This window comes from Lasioglossum baleicum, chromosome 1 (genome assembly GCF_051020765.1).
Source record: "Lasioglossum baleicum chromosome 1, iyLasBale1, whole genome shotgun sequence".
In the NCBI taxonomy this organism is placed as follows: Eukaryota; Metazoa; Arthropoda; class Insecta; order Hymenoptera; family Halictidae; genus Lasioglossum; species Lasioglossum baleicum.
The window spans coordinates 13,229,871-13,246,202 of record NC_134929.1 but is presented as its reverse complement, the minus strand read 5'-3'; the positions used below and the strand labels follow the sequence as shown (position 1 = coordinate 13,246,202).

The following is a 16,332-nucleotide window of genomic DNA, read 5'->3' as shown; positions in this document are numbered from 1 at the left end:
ACCATGGCTTGCACCGCATTAGATGCTAATACAATGGTCACCATGTCATTGTCGTGCATACCGCCACAGGTGACGTAACTTGATACGTCTTCTTTTTGCGTAAGGTATTGTCGTACGACAGCGGAAACACTTGTTCCATTGCTGGAACGGCAAACGAGTCCTGTGTTATGGCACACCGCGGGGAGTTGAACGTAGTAACGTGCACCGTGATTTTGCGCTAACTGTTTATGGCAACCCGGCCTCAGAACGTACCAATACGTTTCTTCTCTACGTAGTGGTCCGCTGGGCGTATGCTCCACATTTTGACGGTATCAAAAACTCTAAAGTAATATAAAGTATGTCTGAAATTTAATGGTCGTATGCTCCGTGCGCTACTGGTTCTGTCAGTTCTCTACTCTAATACGAGGTCGCGACTCTTATAATTGAATCTGATCTGTTGGGTGCGTTTTCCAATATACGCGTAGTCGCGATAGTTGAACAATCGTTAATCCCGCCTTAAGACAACGCGTTGGTATTTTCCTCGCAACTCTACTCGAAATCGCGAATGCCTACACCGCACCCGGCAGCCGTATCAACTGCAACCACTTTTACAGTGGATCGTTGCAGCTGAAGCTTGGGCGCCTGAAAAAGGCGCTGCTTCGCAACGCTAATTCAAAGAATAGAGAATCCAAAAGATTACTCTACATTTTCTGCAAAACAAATATACAAACTTTAAACTCTTACAAAATTGCTACTGTTTAAATATTGCTTCAAGCAGCAATCAAAATGAAATGTAATCTGAATCGCGACTATTTCATTCGCAACGCTACACTCTAAACAATCTATATTAAATTTCATGAAAATCGCGAGTATCTCTGCAACGCTACCTTTGATATCTGTTCAAAAACGAGTAATGCAACACGCGTAGTTTTTTAGCAACGCAACTGCAAATCGCGGACGTGCCCATCTCCGCTGATGGTTGGGGCGGCGAGGCCTGACCATGTATACAACTAACTACTACTACTACTACTATTTCTACAGACGAGTACAGTGACAAGGTAGTAATGAAATGACTTCGCATCCGAAGATGCGAGGCCATCATAGTTGCCCCCTTGAATGGCAGTTTGTCGGGGCTACTTCGACAGAGTTCGGCATATAGCCTCTTCTTTTTCTTCGACGGTCCACCAAACATCTGAAACCCTAAACGTGCTCGCAGTGAAAACGATCGACGACTTCCGAGACGAAATATAAGTTTCGAGATAAGCCGATTGTTCCGCTGGAGCAATCGAGCAGGTGCGCAACCTTTCGAAACCCTAATCCGCGCGCGTCCGCGTCCGCGTTCGCGAAAAGCTACACGACCAGGAAGAATCGAGCACGAAGCATCAATTCGAAGGTCATGCCTCGTACGATTTAGCTTCGAGGCGAAACTTCGAGCTCTTCCAGAAACTGACCACCGTACGAATCGCGGCCTACCCGAAAGAGAGAAAGCGGTAGCCAGCCCCGGCACCTACCTACTTAGAATAAACAGTCGCACCAAGAAGATAAGCTACCTACCTACCTAGCCTTATATTTAAAAAATGGCAAAAACACAAGCTCTCCAACACATTCACAACACGATCTTCACACAGACGCCAGGGTGCAACATCTTAACACCTAGAGAGAACGTCCCGGGACGCCTCCGACACCCTAACGTTCGAATCACAAGCAGACTCTAAGGTATGTACCAGTTTTCCTGAAATCGACTGACAATGGCAGTGATAATTGCGAGATAAATCGAAATACATAACAGCTGTATTGGTAATTAAATTACGCGTCATTCTGGATACTGCACATTATTTTTAATGAATTGAGAAAGCTACGCGCGCGCATATTCCACGAAGATACATGTAGCATGTCACAGATCGACAGGAATATGCGGTACCGAATGTAGTTTGAACAACCTACGCAATTCCACTGCCTAACAACACACACACACACGAGGGGAAAATACGTCGTGCACGATGCACTAACCATTGTCAGTCGCCACACATACGATTAAAAAACAATATTCCATGTACCCGTTGCTCTCACCCTCTCGAGTAGCACCTGGGTACGCGAGAGGATTCAAGCAACGAACAGGGAATCTTAATATCTTGAAAATCCTAACGAAAAGAATCTGTTAGATTTTATACGGGCTGATATTCTTGAATTCTTGAAAAATGGCTCCACTTTGAATTTAAAATTTAATGTTGATTTACAAATCAAATATTTAATTATTGAAAAGGCTAATGAAAATTTAATTGTCGAGCAAAAAGAGATTAAAATGATTCTGATAAAGATTTTCACTTATTTATTTATTTATTTATTTATATAATTTCAATCTTTACAGAAATATTTCATTTACCCGAGAATTTTCTCGAGAATTTTCGGGATTCTCGGATATTTTCGGGATTCCGTCCCGATCCCGAAAAAAATCCCGTCCCGACGGGATCTCGCACACCCCTATTCAATACTGAAGAAATCTTAATATTTAATTCTCTCCCTCTTGAAGAAAGCATGACAGGTTGCCCTCGCTCTCAGCTATCGATGTCGTCTTTGATCATCAAGGTAGGCAGCATTAAGCATCCAGGTAAGCAGCCTCAAAACATTTAAAAATCTTCAGGACTCTGGAACAGGAAGAATAAATTCAGTTAATTTCAATAGATAGACCGTCGGAGACTAAATCCGAATTAATAGGAAATAAATAATTCTAGTTAAATATTTATTAACTGTTACAATTTAAACACAGTTTAATTGAAAGGATATAATTAGTATGATACATACTCACACTCACGTCCTATCTTGCTTGAAGAAATCACGATGCGCTGCGTCTTGATTTCGATTATGGCATAATGTCGAATATGTACTATCAATCTAGGTCTGCAATATTGTCTTTCGTTCGATGGATACTATCCCCTCGGAATCTGTAACAGAAACAACAAATTCATTCATTTCAACTGACAAACAGGAAGAGACTAAGTCAGCATTAATAATAAATAAATAATTCAAATTGAATATTTATTAATTCTTCATTGTTTGTGAAATAAGATGTTCGATAACACAGTTTAATTTGAAAGATAATTTGTACTCACGCTCACATCCTCTCCTGCTTGAAGTAAGTGCGCCATGACACTAATCGTAAGTCACGCTTTCGATTATCGAAAGCATCGAGTAGTATCGGCCTGGGCTAGGAATATGGTGTTTCGATCGATGAATTCCTTTCCCGCGGAATCTGTAACAGAAAGAGCAAATTCATTAATTACAATTGACAAACAGTCAGAAACTAAATCAGAATTAATAATAAATAAACAATTCAATTTGAAATTAAACGAACTTGATTTCTATCGTACGACACGAATTCAAATGCAATTGATTATCACGATACAAGAGTAAATTATCGCGAGAAGGTAACACGATTCGAGAATATATTTAAATCAATAAAAAATAAATAACTAGCTTGAATACATAATTAATTTTTAAAAATGAACGTAAACAATCTTGATTTCCATCGAATGATGAAACACAGAAACGGTACTTACCATGTAACAGTTCCTGCTTTACGTCTATATTTTCTGCATCTCGGTCACGAACTACGCGGTTAACAAGGTCAGAAGGGTGGCTCGGAGACGACGAAACGTATCTACACGTATTTGCGTGCGTTCACTTTGACTTTCTTGATCTAAATTGAAATAAACCCACGGTCCTTGCGAGCGATTATCACTGATGATTGACGACCGATGATCGGCGATTGCCCCTAAGTTTTCGGCCGGGCGCGAGCGGTCCGTATTTACATGCGCTGTCCTTCTTTACGTATACCGTCGACGCAGTCACAAAACAATAATACATATCCAAGCTACAGCTACAAACCAAGGAATAAGTGAAGAGAGAGTCGATGTCTTTATTAGATTCTAAGAAAATAGCTTATAACACTTTATTTTTTTGGTACACCCTGAATAAATTGCTTCATAAAAATGATTCATGAAAATATTTTAAAGAAAGGCTCGAAAGGTTAATGGTTTGTGTTGTCTATGGTCAAAGTCAGCTTCAAGCTTGTGTGTGGTAAGGAGAAGATTTTCCCTGAAAATGACGTCTCTGCTAAGAAGCTGTTTGAAACTCTCAAGAAATTTATCTATCGCAACACCCAAATGTAAGAATTTATTTAATATTTCTTGAATTTTTCTTTCCTTTCTATGTATTATGTAAATTATTAATTTGTTTGATAGGTTATCCAAACGATAGGTTATGCACGCTTTCTACCTATGTAAATAGAGTAGAATTCTGACATTATCCATTCTGTAATTGCTTGGGAAATAGTGACGTCTCTGCTAAGATGCTGTCTGAAACTCTCAAGACCTGTCGCAACACCCAAATGTAAGAATTTATTTGATATTACTTGAATTTTTCTATTCTTTCTATTATGTAAAATATGAATTAGTTTGATAGGTTATCCAAACGATAGGTTATGTACGCTTTCTACCTATGTAAATAGAGTAGAATTCTGACATTATCCATTCTGTAATTGGTTGGAAAATAGTTACTTTTTATAATCGATAGTTGTAGGAAATTTGATGTAGGAAAAATGAAAGGGTAACTACTATTATATTCTAAAAAAGTATCGGAATTTAAAATTAATTTGAAAATTATTGCGTTATTTATAAAATAATGATTCTTGAACAAAAAATATTCTGTTATAATTATCTACATGCAATGACAAAATTCAATTGTTCTTATTGAAATTCTTAGTAGGAAACAGAAAATTAATTTTTTTACTTATTTATCCGACAATATCACTTGTAATGCTCGACAGCATTGACTGCAATGATTAAAGTAGATTTATTAGTAACGAGATAATACTATAAACTAATTAAACTAATTTTCGGTGGCTCCTATCCATATTAATATATTTGGTCGGTTGTCATGGAACGTGAAATTGCAGAAATTAAATTGTTATTGAAAGCAGATTGTCACTAACCAAGAAGCTGAAAATGCTTCCAAATATTTCATTTAATATGTTAAATATCGGTTGATATCTTCTAGAATTCGATGCTGCAGGCTTAAAGGGGTAGCCTTATGTATTGAACTGTTAAATGCGAAAAGTAAATGAAAAAGAAACATTTATTTCGGAATAACTTTTTATTGCCATGAGGACGGTATATTCGTTCGTAAAGGGATAAGACTGGTACGCAAAAACAGGATTAATTCTGCACCGACTTGACTATCCTTTTTTAATCCCACTAATTCGCGCTATCTTTATTTCATCCAAGAAACAAATTGGCCAAGACATGATTAGCACTCGGTCGAACTTCGCAAAACTGACTTAATTTTCTCTCTGTCTCTTTCTCCACCGTTTCCTGGAGAACCTTAAAAACCAACACCAAAACATCGTCTGAAATATCTGTGTAATTCGCATACGTTCGTCGGAGAATGGAGAACATTTCATGCGACGAGAATCTCCTCAGTGGCCTTCTGTTTCTTAATCCAGCTACAATATATCCTAAAGAGCATGAGAAAACACCAAATTATTTGAGTGACACGATCTCCCGTAAGTCTAGCAGTCTTTTTGGTCGGTGCCGGGGCGCGATTCGTAATTCTACGATCGGCGATCGTCACGCCGCGTCTCGTCGGTGGCGCCCACTGTGCGGCGCGCGCATGCACTAGGCCCCCTCGGAGTCATGTGTTCGCTCAGTGTATTGCGGCCTCTGCTAGCGTACGGTTGTCGTGTGGGGGTACGTAGATTGGGTGTCGCGGTGGCGCGTATCGTTCCTCGTGAAACCGAGCAGCAGCAGCAGCCCGCGGTATTCCCGTGATCGTGGCGGCTGAAACCAGCACGTACACGAATATTCGGTTCCAGTCGTCGAGTGTTGTTTACGGCGCGCGCGCGTGCGTGCGTTTCTCTCGTTCGCGCAGTGGGTCTGATTCGGTTCCGACCAGGCAACGTCAGCGACGTCGACGACGACGAAGACGAGGACGACGAGGACGACGACGACAACAACTACAGACGGGTGATAAAAGAAACGGTTTACAAGCAGGGAAAAAAGTCGCAAATAGAAAAGAGGATAGCAGAAGCTTGTGGAGCGAATCCGGAGGTGTGCGCGTCTCGTGTTCGCGCCAGCCAGAGGCGTCCTTCCGCGTTCTCTCTCGTGCACATTCACGCCGGGAATCGCACGGCTAGTGAGTGATTTTTATTACCGACGAGCAGTGCCCCGGGAAGAGGACGGAAGTAGCCGTTCAGTGAAGTTCCTCGACTTTTCGCGATCGGTCAACCAGAGACCCGCAGGGATGACGAGGTAGCCCCCCATCCGAGAGATTGGATTACCATGCTGGACACGGCCACGAGTCGCAGGTAACAGAGAACCGTGTGCGCCCCGTGTACACTACTCTTCCCTCTTCCTCCCGCCCCCCTGCCTCCCTCCCACCCTCTCTTTCTCTCTCTCCCCCATGTTGCTCCCCACCTACTCCACCCTCTCTTCTTTCTTTGCTTTCCTCTCTGTGTTCTTCCTCCCTTTCCACCGGTGTTCCCTCTTTCTCTCTTTTTCCACGAGCTCTTTCTCTCTCCCGCTTCTCTATCGAAGCGAGCATCGTCGTCGTCGTCGGTCGGCGCACCGTTCGCTAGCTCTCTCTTCTTCTTCTCTCTCTTCCCCCCCCCTCTCTCTCTCTCTCTCTCTGTCTCTCTGCAAGCCATGAGAGAACCGGCGCGGCGTGGTGCGGCGGCGGGAATAGTTGCGCGCGAGTACACACACGAGCGAATAGGAGGACGGTCTCTAGCGAGCGCTCGCTAGAGCAAACGATTGGACTCGCGCCAGCTGCCGCAAGGAAATTCCTCTAACAAAAATTCCCGCGAGTGTCACTCGATATATATCGACGTTTGGTAACGATCGAGGGTGAGGGGAGAGAAAGAGAGAGAGGGAGGGAAAAAAAAGATCGATTCCTCTTCGATAAGGATGATCTTCCGGAGATCGTGGCCCGCGAAACCGAGTCGGGAAACGATGCACATCGCGACGCCAAAGATGCTCCGCCGCCTGTTGTTGTTAAATGAGATTTTTGACGCGTGACGAGGCGCCCCTTGTGATGGAAATCTCGAATACCTTTGTCGCCGACCGCCCGTGTATTTCCGGAAACGACATTGTTGACGTTTCTTCTACGTCGCGCGGTTCCACGGGAATTAGAGTGGTTTCGGCTCCTCGGGAGCGCGGCGTTTATGGTTCTTCGAACGAGGCCCCGGGACCCCGTTGTTGTCGTTGCTCGTCTCGTTTCGTGATTACGGCCGGTGTTTACGACCGAGAACTGTCGCTCGCATGGCCGACGAGAACGGAACCGGAAACGTGCGCTCTAAACCCCCCGAAGGTGCTGCTTTCGATAACCAGCCTTCGGCGACCTAGGTCCACTCAAATACTTTTTAATCTTCTGTATGCGCGTACTGCTATTCTAATGTAACCGTGTACAGGAGGTAATTGGACCCCATACAGTTTTGGAGGAAAATGAAAGAAAAATTTATCTTCATAAGTATTTATGAAATTTTACTGATTTTTAACCTTCGCAAGGTAATGTGGGGTCTCGGAGACTATCCCAGCTTCAGATTTTTGAAACGAATTTTTATATGAATAAAATTAAATCTGTTTGTTGACTTTTTATTCTGTGTTATTTTTTATCCCACGTTTATTAAAAACGAGGCTGTTTATGAAATTCATTTGTCGTGTTCTAAGAGACTCCACCTTACTATTCATGTGTTATTAGACCTTACCTTGCGAGGGTTAAATGATAAGTATACAATACTTAAAAAATTTGGAACATCACAGATAGCATTCCTAGAAAACTGAGAAATTTTCCATTCGTCAACTGTTACTAAAAATACTAAAAAGTTAAAACGACAAATGAATTTTAAAATACTATCAAACGTGTTTCAACCTATTAATCCTAATAAGAAAGAAGATCAATGTCTACTTAATTCTTATTTGTTGCAAACAATGCAGAAAAATGTTGATTTTGCATGAATGTCCGCAGTGTAGTGATGAGTCATTTAACACGTTCCATCCCACGTGGAGCGCATATTGAAGTATTGAGCTGAAGATATTTTCCTCCGATAATTTCAGCGATTTGTCCCACTAATTCCTTCAACTATTTCGTCATCCCCTATTTCATAAAATTGTGTCACAGAGACACAAAATTAGAAATTAGAAATTATTTAGAAACATTATCTCATTCCTCTGAATATAAAAAGAAATGCTATTTTCCTTTTGTCAATCTGTATCCTGCAAACGAGTCTGGTGATAAACGTGAAATGCAAGAAATCGTAGAACAAGCGACTGACAGTACAAGTGAAACTAGGAACATACGTTATAATTAATTTTTTCCGTTCACTATGACTAATCGGAACAGGTTTTGCTCGGAAAGGCTTTTTATTGTACACAGACGATATTCGGACACAGCGAACCATTCAAACGACTACTGTGCGACTACTGTCATAACGTAACTTCTACAACTTCCACCTAGTGAAAAACATGTCTGAGAAAACATTCAATAAACGATTTTCGTCGTTTTACATCGGACTCCCCTATATTATTTGCCGCTAGTAATCGACGCGACGCGTGTTGTATTTTCGTCGCTCGGTTCCGATACACACGAATCTCTGACGTGTACAAAAGCAAACGAAACCGAGGCTCGCGCGCGACCGTACCTCCGATCCCGAGAAATTACTGGAGCGACGACGTCTGATCTGTCGTGCCAGGGTCCACGGTGCTCTAACCGTTAACAGTTTACTTAACGAGCTGATAAGAGAACGTAGAGGAAAATTTCCAGCGTAACTTTTTCCGCGGCCGAACCGACTTCTCGATTCTCTCGCAATTCTCGACGTGTTCGAACATTTTTTTCTCAGTCAAGCGTTTCCCAAGTTTCTTTTTCAAATTTACGAAATGATTTCGAGCGAAAACATTTGCGAACATTTCAACTGGATGCTAACGTTTGCTCATATACAATTTGTCTTCGTTGTCGTCTTCTTTGTTCGTCGATAACTTCAATTTTTCAATGGGCGCAACATCGCGCGTCTTACCTCGACTCACCAGCTGAATCGTCGGTACCTTTTCCGGTGTTCATCAGAAAATTTCGTTCTCTCTGGTGTACCTGTGAACACAGTTTTAGACCATCTGTTGGAATTTACGGAAACGTAATTAATCTGAAATTTCATCTTTCCGGAAAAATTACATTTTCTCCCTTCGACAGGCAAAATACGGCAAAGTAAAGCTTAGAATCTTGGGTCAGCTTCTGTAGCAGTTCTTTGGTACATCTACAGAAGTCAGTGCGACAACTTTACAATCGGGTAATAGAGAAGACCGGGCCTATAAGTTCCGATTTTGAACAAACATCTTTAACCCCTTGCCGGACCTTTTCTTTTACAGTTACAGTGATTAGAACGTCTTTATCCCGAAAAATGTTGTAGAAGAGGAGAGAAAATTGATATTTTTTGTGTGTGTGTATGGCTACATTTATTTTAATGGTTAAATATTGATTACAAACGAATCAAATTTTATTTCATCTAAATTAAACGCGTAACATTCATATTTGTTAGACTTTGTTAAAAAAATTTTCATCACGAGCCTGGCTCGTCAAAATACGGCAAGGGGCTAACGGGTAATGTGTATTGTTAAATTTATTATATTTTATAATTAAAATATTGTAATAGGTTTTGGTAAATATTGACAAAAGGAGACCAAGCTCCGATCGCGTTGCCCTTGAAATATGTTGTCAAGGTTTACATTCTGAACTACTTTTTCCTATACATACCTTTGTTTCCGAGATATTTGCAAAAATACTTTAAATAAATCGAGATTATGAGTACATTTCATTTTGCAAGTTTTAATCCAGGATATTCAAAAATGAAATATTAATATCTTCTATCAATTGTTTATTGGATACATTGTGCTCATTATTTCAAAAAATACATCCATACGTTTACGATTGCCATGCATTTCTCTCTATGTATGTATAATCTTTCTATGTTTTGCGTGTGGACGTTAGGTCTGGGTCAGACAATACCTACAGAAATCCATGTGAAATGCGGAACACTGTAAGCGTCGACGTAAGGTGAAGCCGCCCCCCTCCCAACCCTTGAGAAGTACATTTTAATTACCGTTCAGTGACAGCTTGTAGGAGGATAAAGTGTACTTCTAATATATTTAATACGAAACTAAGGACCGAGCGACGGGTACATGTATAGGAAAAAGTTCTTCAGAATGTTGACCTTGACAACATATGTGAAGATAAAGGTCATCGGAGCTGGCTCCCCTTTTGTCAATATTTACCTAGGTTTTTTATATTTTTTTATTTATTTGTCATTGAACGAAGCGGGACTTTTAATAAATACTTATCTGGTACGTAACTAAGCCTCCGTTAAAAACACACACTACACTACCGCGGACGCCACAGAAATGGCCGACAGAGTGTCTTTACCCACTTTTATAACCAAAACAACTGACAACGAATCGCGCCTTTTTTATAAATAATGATTGGAACAACTTACCTCAGGAACTTTTATGCAACAATCAAATTTTATGCAAAAATTTGCAATTACACAATCGAGTAGCAACCATTGTGAGGGTTCAGTTGAAAGAAAGGTGGAATTTTGAAGCATGCAGAAAATCGGGAACCGCGAAACGCGTGATGAATCGAATCGCGGATAGTCGTGACATTTGGATCGTCGGCGTGAATGCTGGTAATCCGAGAAAATAAAATTCGCTCGCTAGCCGCGGAGCAAAGGTTGCGACGATAAGTATTGTCCAGGAGAGAGAGATGGCCGGCGTAGCCAGCGCGCCGCGCCGGCCAAACAATGGCTTTTCATCGTGCGCCGTTCAAAAGCGAGACTCGGTGGAACGACCGTACCAGCGGAGACGTTTAACGAACTTAATTATTTCGAACGTCGATGCTTAACCCCTTTGTTGACCGCTATACCACTGTTAAGCAGCAACATTGTTTAGCTGCGGAACAGGTGGCCGCTGCACGCTGCGCGTGTCGTCACATCAGATCCGCAAACCCTCGTCAAACGACAGCGAACCTGGTCAACTCTCGATCAGGAGAAAGTCTTCTCCCTAAGAATTTCGAAAACTTGGTGGCGATATGGCTGACAGAATTATTTTATATTATTAATTATAATTAGACTGCGGCTCTTTATGCAAAATAAAAAATATTTGCATTGATTGCAAGACACACTAGCCAAATAGAAATTTCTTTCTTCTTTTAATCGTCTTACTAAGCTGAAGTTAATACACGGATATCCTTAAATCTGCTTAATTCGTTCACTGCTTAGAAATTGTACGTGCACATTTCTGTCACAAATGCATAAAATCCGCAGTCTACTAATAAATTAGTACAGTTAGGCTACAGATCATACAAGACTGTTCACTCTGAAAATTAACATTTTCAAGATAGTAAATATATTTTATACGATTCATTCAGAAAAGTATAGAAAAATTATACAAGTGTGAGATTTGTATAAAATAAATTCGCAAGGTCACGCACATCTAGATGCAATTTACAGAAAGTTAAATTTGGTCGCATCGGTTCGATCGAATGAGTTGTTCAATGCAATACATCGCTGCAGGATGGTTGAACAACGGCACAAAAAGATTGCATATTCATTACGAATAAAATTCTAGCAACGTTACTCGTTTCACCAAACATAGTAGACAGTTGTCGAAATTGGATTTAAACAGCTACGTGCAGTGGTTCGCAAAATCACTCGTGCCCGCACACTCTGTGACTCGAATATACATATACATTTTAGGTGGACATCTTTCAGCCATTATAAATTTCATTGACAGGTAGAAATGATAAGAACTGTCATTTCAGTGAATCCATTAACCATTAGCAATCGAGTGGTGGCTCAGAATCACCACTAAAAACTGCTGTACCATTATTCAAAATATTGTTGACATTATTAAACATATTGGTATGTGATCAATCGCTACACATTTAAGTACATACATATTATAAAATGAAAGACATCATAAAGAATGCAGTTATTCTAACTAGGAAAAAGTGTTTAATTTTCGAATTAAAATAGCTCCGAGTGCAAAGTGTAAACATTAGCATCGCGGAAATAGTGATACTCGTGTGATTAGCATATGTAATTATTGTCCGAGTTCTGTGAATCAGTGATTTTATAGTTCCTCCAAATTTCATTTTGCATAAAAAAAGATCTACAGTATAATTACGAGTTACAAACTATAGATTCCAGCAACGGTGTCGGCCAAAAATGACCTTGAACCTCTCACTCGGGAGAGAACGTCCTTATCCAAAAAAAGAAAGCAGATTGCGGCCTGACCAATTAAAGTTACTAACAACCAGCAACGTGTCGTCCACAGTCCACGTTGGCCGCATCATCAGCCACAATGCAACATGGCTCGTTTGCATTCGTCGGTAGTTCTTCTCCTTCGCAGCGCGAATTAGTTTTTATTTGGCCGGGTGGTCACCGAAGCAATTTAGAAAAAGGAGGAGAAAAATGGGTCGCGTGTTACAGTCAACAAGAGGAGAGACAGAGAGAGAGAGAGAGAGAGAGAGAGAGAGAGAGAGAGAGAGAGAGAGAGAGAGAGAGAGAGAGAGAGAGAGCAAGACAGTCGCGCGCAATAACGAAGGCGGGTTAGAGCCGGGTGACGCGCGTGCGACACCTCTTAAAAAGGCTATTTACAACTTTATTAGAGCTGGCGGCGGGCCGAGCTCGCGAAGTGACTCTGCTCTTGCGTGAAAATGTGGAATAATAACTGCAACGTAACGTGACTGGCACAGCTCGTGGGCACGACTCCGCGCGCACATACGCGGAACCGAGTCTCGATATTCTCTAATGGGCGGGTCGATTAAAAATACCACTCGTTAGACTACCGCGCCGCGGGAATGTTTTGCATAATTTCAGTTTAGGATACACGTGCGTAAATTGCTCGCGGACGCAATAAATCTGCTTGCGAGAGAGGTGGGGAGGGGGAGAGAGATCGCGCAGAGAACCCGGTATTGGTCCGTTCGATCGCCGCAGCGGTGCGCTGCGAGCGCGCATGATCTACGGCCCATCTAATGGCAATTAATGCGAGCAATTTATTGTAATTGCGTTCGTTACACCGTAACGCTTTGTACGTTTTCGCTGGATATTGTGCGCCGCACCGTGTGCCGCTTAGGCGAATCGTGCCCGCGAGGCAGGCTCGCCGGCCAGCTCTATACCTACGCGCAAAACGACCAATAAATTCGCGAATCGCGAAGAGATCGATTAGCCGGATGAACCGATAATCCGACGGGAACGTAATCTCGGCTGCGATCGAAAGAAAGCAATCGTGCAAGCCCGACTTTTCCCCCGCGTGACGGAAACGCGCCGCGCAGTGAAAAAAAAACCACACGCACTTTCTAATCAATCAGTCAAGCTAAGTATTCCCCGTGCTTAATGGCCGTAATTACCTCCGCATCGCTGGCCGGCTTCGCGCCACGCCGCAGCCATTGAAATTACGCGATTGACCTGTGCGCCTCGCCGTTCCGGGGGAAATTAATAAAACGTAGAGCTCGATGATGTAAGCGATCATGATACCACACTTTTTCTCTCGACTCGAGCTAATATTAGACGACCGGCCGCGCTTTCAGGGAAACGGTTTTTAATTCACGCTCGCCGCGACCGGCCATTTCAAGGGGAAACGTACCACCACTGGTCAGACCTGGTTCCAATTCAGTTCACGATGATCGCTCTTCCGATAGTCTCTTCTTATCACGCGTACATTAGATCGGTTTTTAAGAGATTCTTTATCGTGCGATTCGAGTGGTCTTTGAAAAATAATCCGATTTTGATTCGATAGGGTCCGATATGCTTCAAGTAGACGAAATTGTGACGCTTTCTCTCGTATCAATTTTCGAACAATCTGATGCCTGTTTTCGTGGTTTCTTTGACAATATTTTTCGAACATAAATAGATTATCAAACAACCAGGTTCCAGATCTTTTATTTCACAATTATTGAAATTATAAAGATGTTTTCGTGATAAATAATTAAACAATTATATTTAGTAGAACAGATATTATAATATGTACCGCACAAGGTTCAAATAAATTTAATCTTGTTATTTTTATAATGCAGCATGTACCGGCTACTTGTAAAGCTCGGTAGGTTTAGTGTTAATACTAAATCAAAGAACAACATTTGTGGTGAAGTTATTTCTATTGTTTATTTGTATCTGTCGATTCTTCTGCGAATGGCGATAATAGAGGTTTCTCGAAAGCCGAAGTAGATGAACTTTCGCAATGTTCACAAGGCACCAGTCAACGTTTAGGTTAAAAACCGCACTCGAATTCACGGAGGAACCATCGCGCGGACCCTTTAATTTTCGGTCCCGACAAATATCAAGGTGCTGCCGCGCGGCGAGTCAGCAAGGGTGGTTGAGTAATGACTAACGAGTAATGCGCCGACATAAGTAAGCATTAAGTAACGAGTGCCACTCACACGTGCATAAACAAGCGCGGGCTGTTTTACGCGCGCACAGATACACAGCCAGAAGAGCCGCACGGTACACTCCGGCGTGCACGAGATTACGAGTACGGTTGTCTCGGCTGATCATGATGTTCCTTTCATTCAGGCCCCGATTAACGATCTGCAGATGTATTTAACGAGTCTAAAAGCGGCACTGTGGTTTCCCGAGAGCGGTTCTCGTGGCCGATTCTGCGTCGAAAACCAGTTGTCCGACGGATTCGCGCGTTTGTCCAAACGGACCTTGCACAACTCTATAAAACATGTTATGCACTCCGAATCCGAACGTTCACGAAATTGCGCGAAAGACTGCAGGGGAGACGCTGCGTTGAACGCTATTCTGGAGAGCACTGGGGATTTAAATGCAGAAACTGGGGCGGTATAAATACAACGCCCGGAGTACATTTCGAAAATGCCCCGGCGTATCTGCAGTCGAGCAGACCTCCTCGAAAGCGCCCTTTTCTTTGTCCCGGAGCAAAAAGGGCGGTCGGTCGCGAGGGAAAGAAGGGGGCCGTGGAAGAGAAGGATATAGAGAGGGAGAGAGAGAGAAGCGAGAGACAAAGGCGAAGTGGGAAGATCGCCGGTATCGGCGGCGATCGCCTTGCTAGCCTGGAAATCCAGTTACTCCGGCAGGGGCCTCGAGACAATGCGCAGAGAGCAACCTCGTGCAATGCCGCCTCGGGAGAGCTGGTTCGGCGAGCGCGACGAAAATAACTCCGGCAGGAGAATATTACGGCACTTTGCAATGAGGAGAGACCGATGCAGAGAAAGAAAGAGAGGAGACGAGCGTGCGGGAGAGACAAAGTAGCGGTGCGACAGACAAAATAGCGGTGCGACAGACGAAGCTGGACTGTGAACGAGACGGAGAGGGAGATAGAGAGAGAGAGAGAGAGGGACTGATACGATCGGTGAAAAAGAAGAGGGAGGGCGGCTGAGAGGGGGGGAAGAGACAGAGAGCGGTGAATCGCGTGCTCGCGAACGTGTGTGTGCGCACGGTGCATACTCGATAAGAAGCGACGAGGATGCAACGAGGGTGAGCAGGAGAGAGAGTGAGAGAGATGTGCAACGAGAGAGGAGAGAAGATCGTCGTCGCACGAATCGACTCATGGCGAACCATTCGAAACGAGTGACCGGCGTTCGTCTTCTTTTGGTCCGTGACGCGATTGGCCGATCGGCCAATGACTGGTTCTCGGCGCTGCGCTGGGCAATGTGCACCGCGTGCACCAGTCCTCTCCCTCTCTTCATCTTCTCTCTTCCCCCCTTCATCTCTGCCGATTCCCCTGCGGGAGTGCATTTCAGCCGGTACACTCTCGCGACGACGGTGTACAGTGCACTTCATTGACGGCCGCAAAACTGGTCCAACGCGCGGCATAAAACTCCGTTAGAACCAGTTCCCCGTGAAACGGGCTGCTTAACCCCCTGTTCGGTCCTCCGCCGGCCCAAGGGGGTTCGTGTCGGTGGGACCGGGCACGGGGAGACGCAGCCGGGGTGGAAATTTATGAAAGGAACACCTCCCGTGGTCGTTAATCGGACCCGTAGCAGGTGGATCTGTGGGGAGAATTAACACTTTAACGACGGGGCGAGACGGGTTGCCTAACTCTAACCGCTAACCGAAAGCCAGGGTGATCGCCGAGATCAGTGTTCCCGGTGGAATGATCGGTGGACATTCTTGGATTTGCGGAAAGATTTATTTACGCGGCTCTGCGTACATTCGAATATTCGTGTGTCAATCTTTTTTTTTACGTATTTTCGAACCTAGTTTTAGATTAATGTTGATACCGGTCCTAATACAAATAGCTATTGCTTTGCTAAACCCAATTTAGAGGAACGACTTTAGGTAACTTTGGGTAGGTA

The 16,332-nt window shown here is 43.1% G+C and overlaps 1 protein-coding gene and 1 long non-coding RNA gene across 6 annotated transcripts in view; one reads left to right on the top strand and one right to left on the bottom strand.

The window, feature by feature from the left end:
• LOC143214037 (receptor-type guanylate cyclase Gyc76C) overlaps positions 1–16,332 on the top strand; it is a 118,254-nt gene that overhangs the window by 9,825 nt on the left and 92,097 nt on the right. For 3 of the 5 annotated variants that reach the window (XM_076434578.1, XM_076434597.1, XM_076434561.1), the window contains exon 1: positions 5,661–6,340. The exons of the other annotated variants lie outside the window; for them this stretch is intronic. The gene's annotated coding sequence lies outside the window, so the exon portion shown is untranslated. Of the gene's footprint in view, positions 1–5,660; positions 6,341–16,332 lie in introns of those variants that run through there. 5 annotated transcript variants of the gene reach the window in all.
• Positions 2,326–4,685, bottom strand: LOC143214111 (uncharacterized). Its single transcript, XR_013010100.1, has 4 exons — positions 3,537–4,685; positions 3,090–3,229; positions 2,782–2,921; positions 2,326–2,624 (listed from the first exon to the last, which is right to left on the bottom strand). It is a non-coding gene; the product is annotated as an uncharacterized LOC143214111 (long non-coding RNA).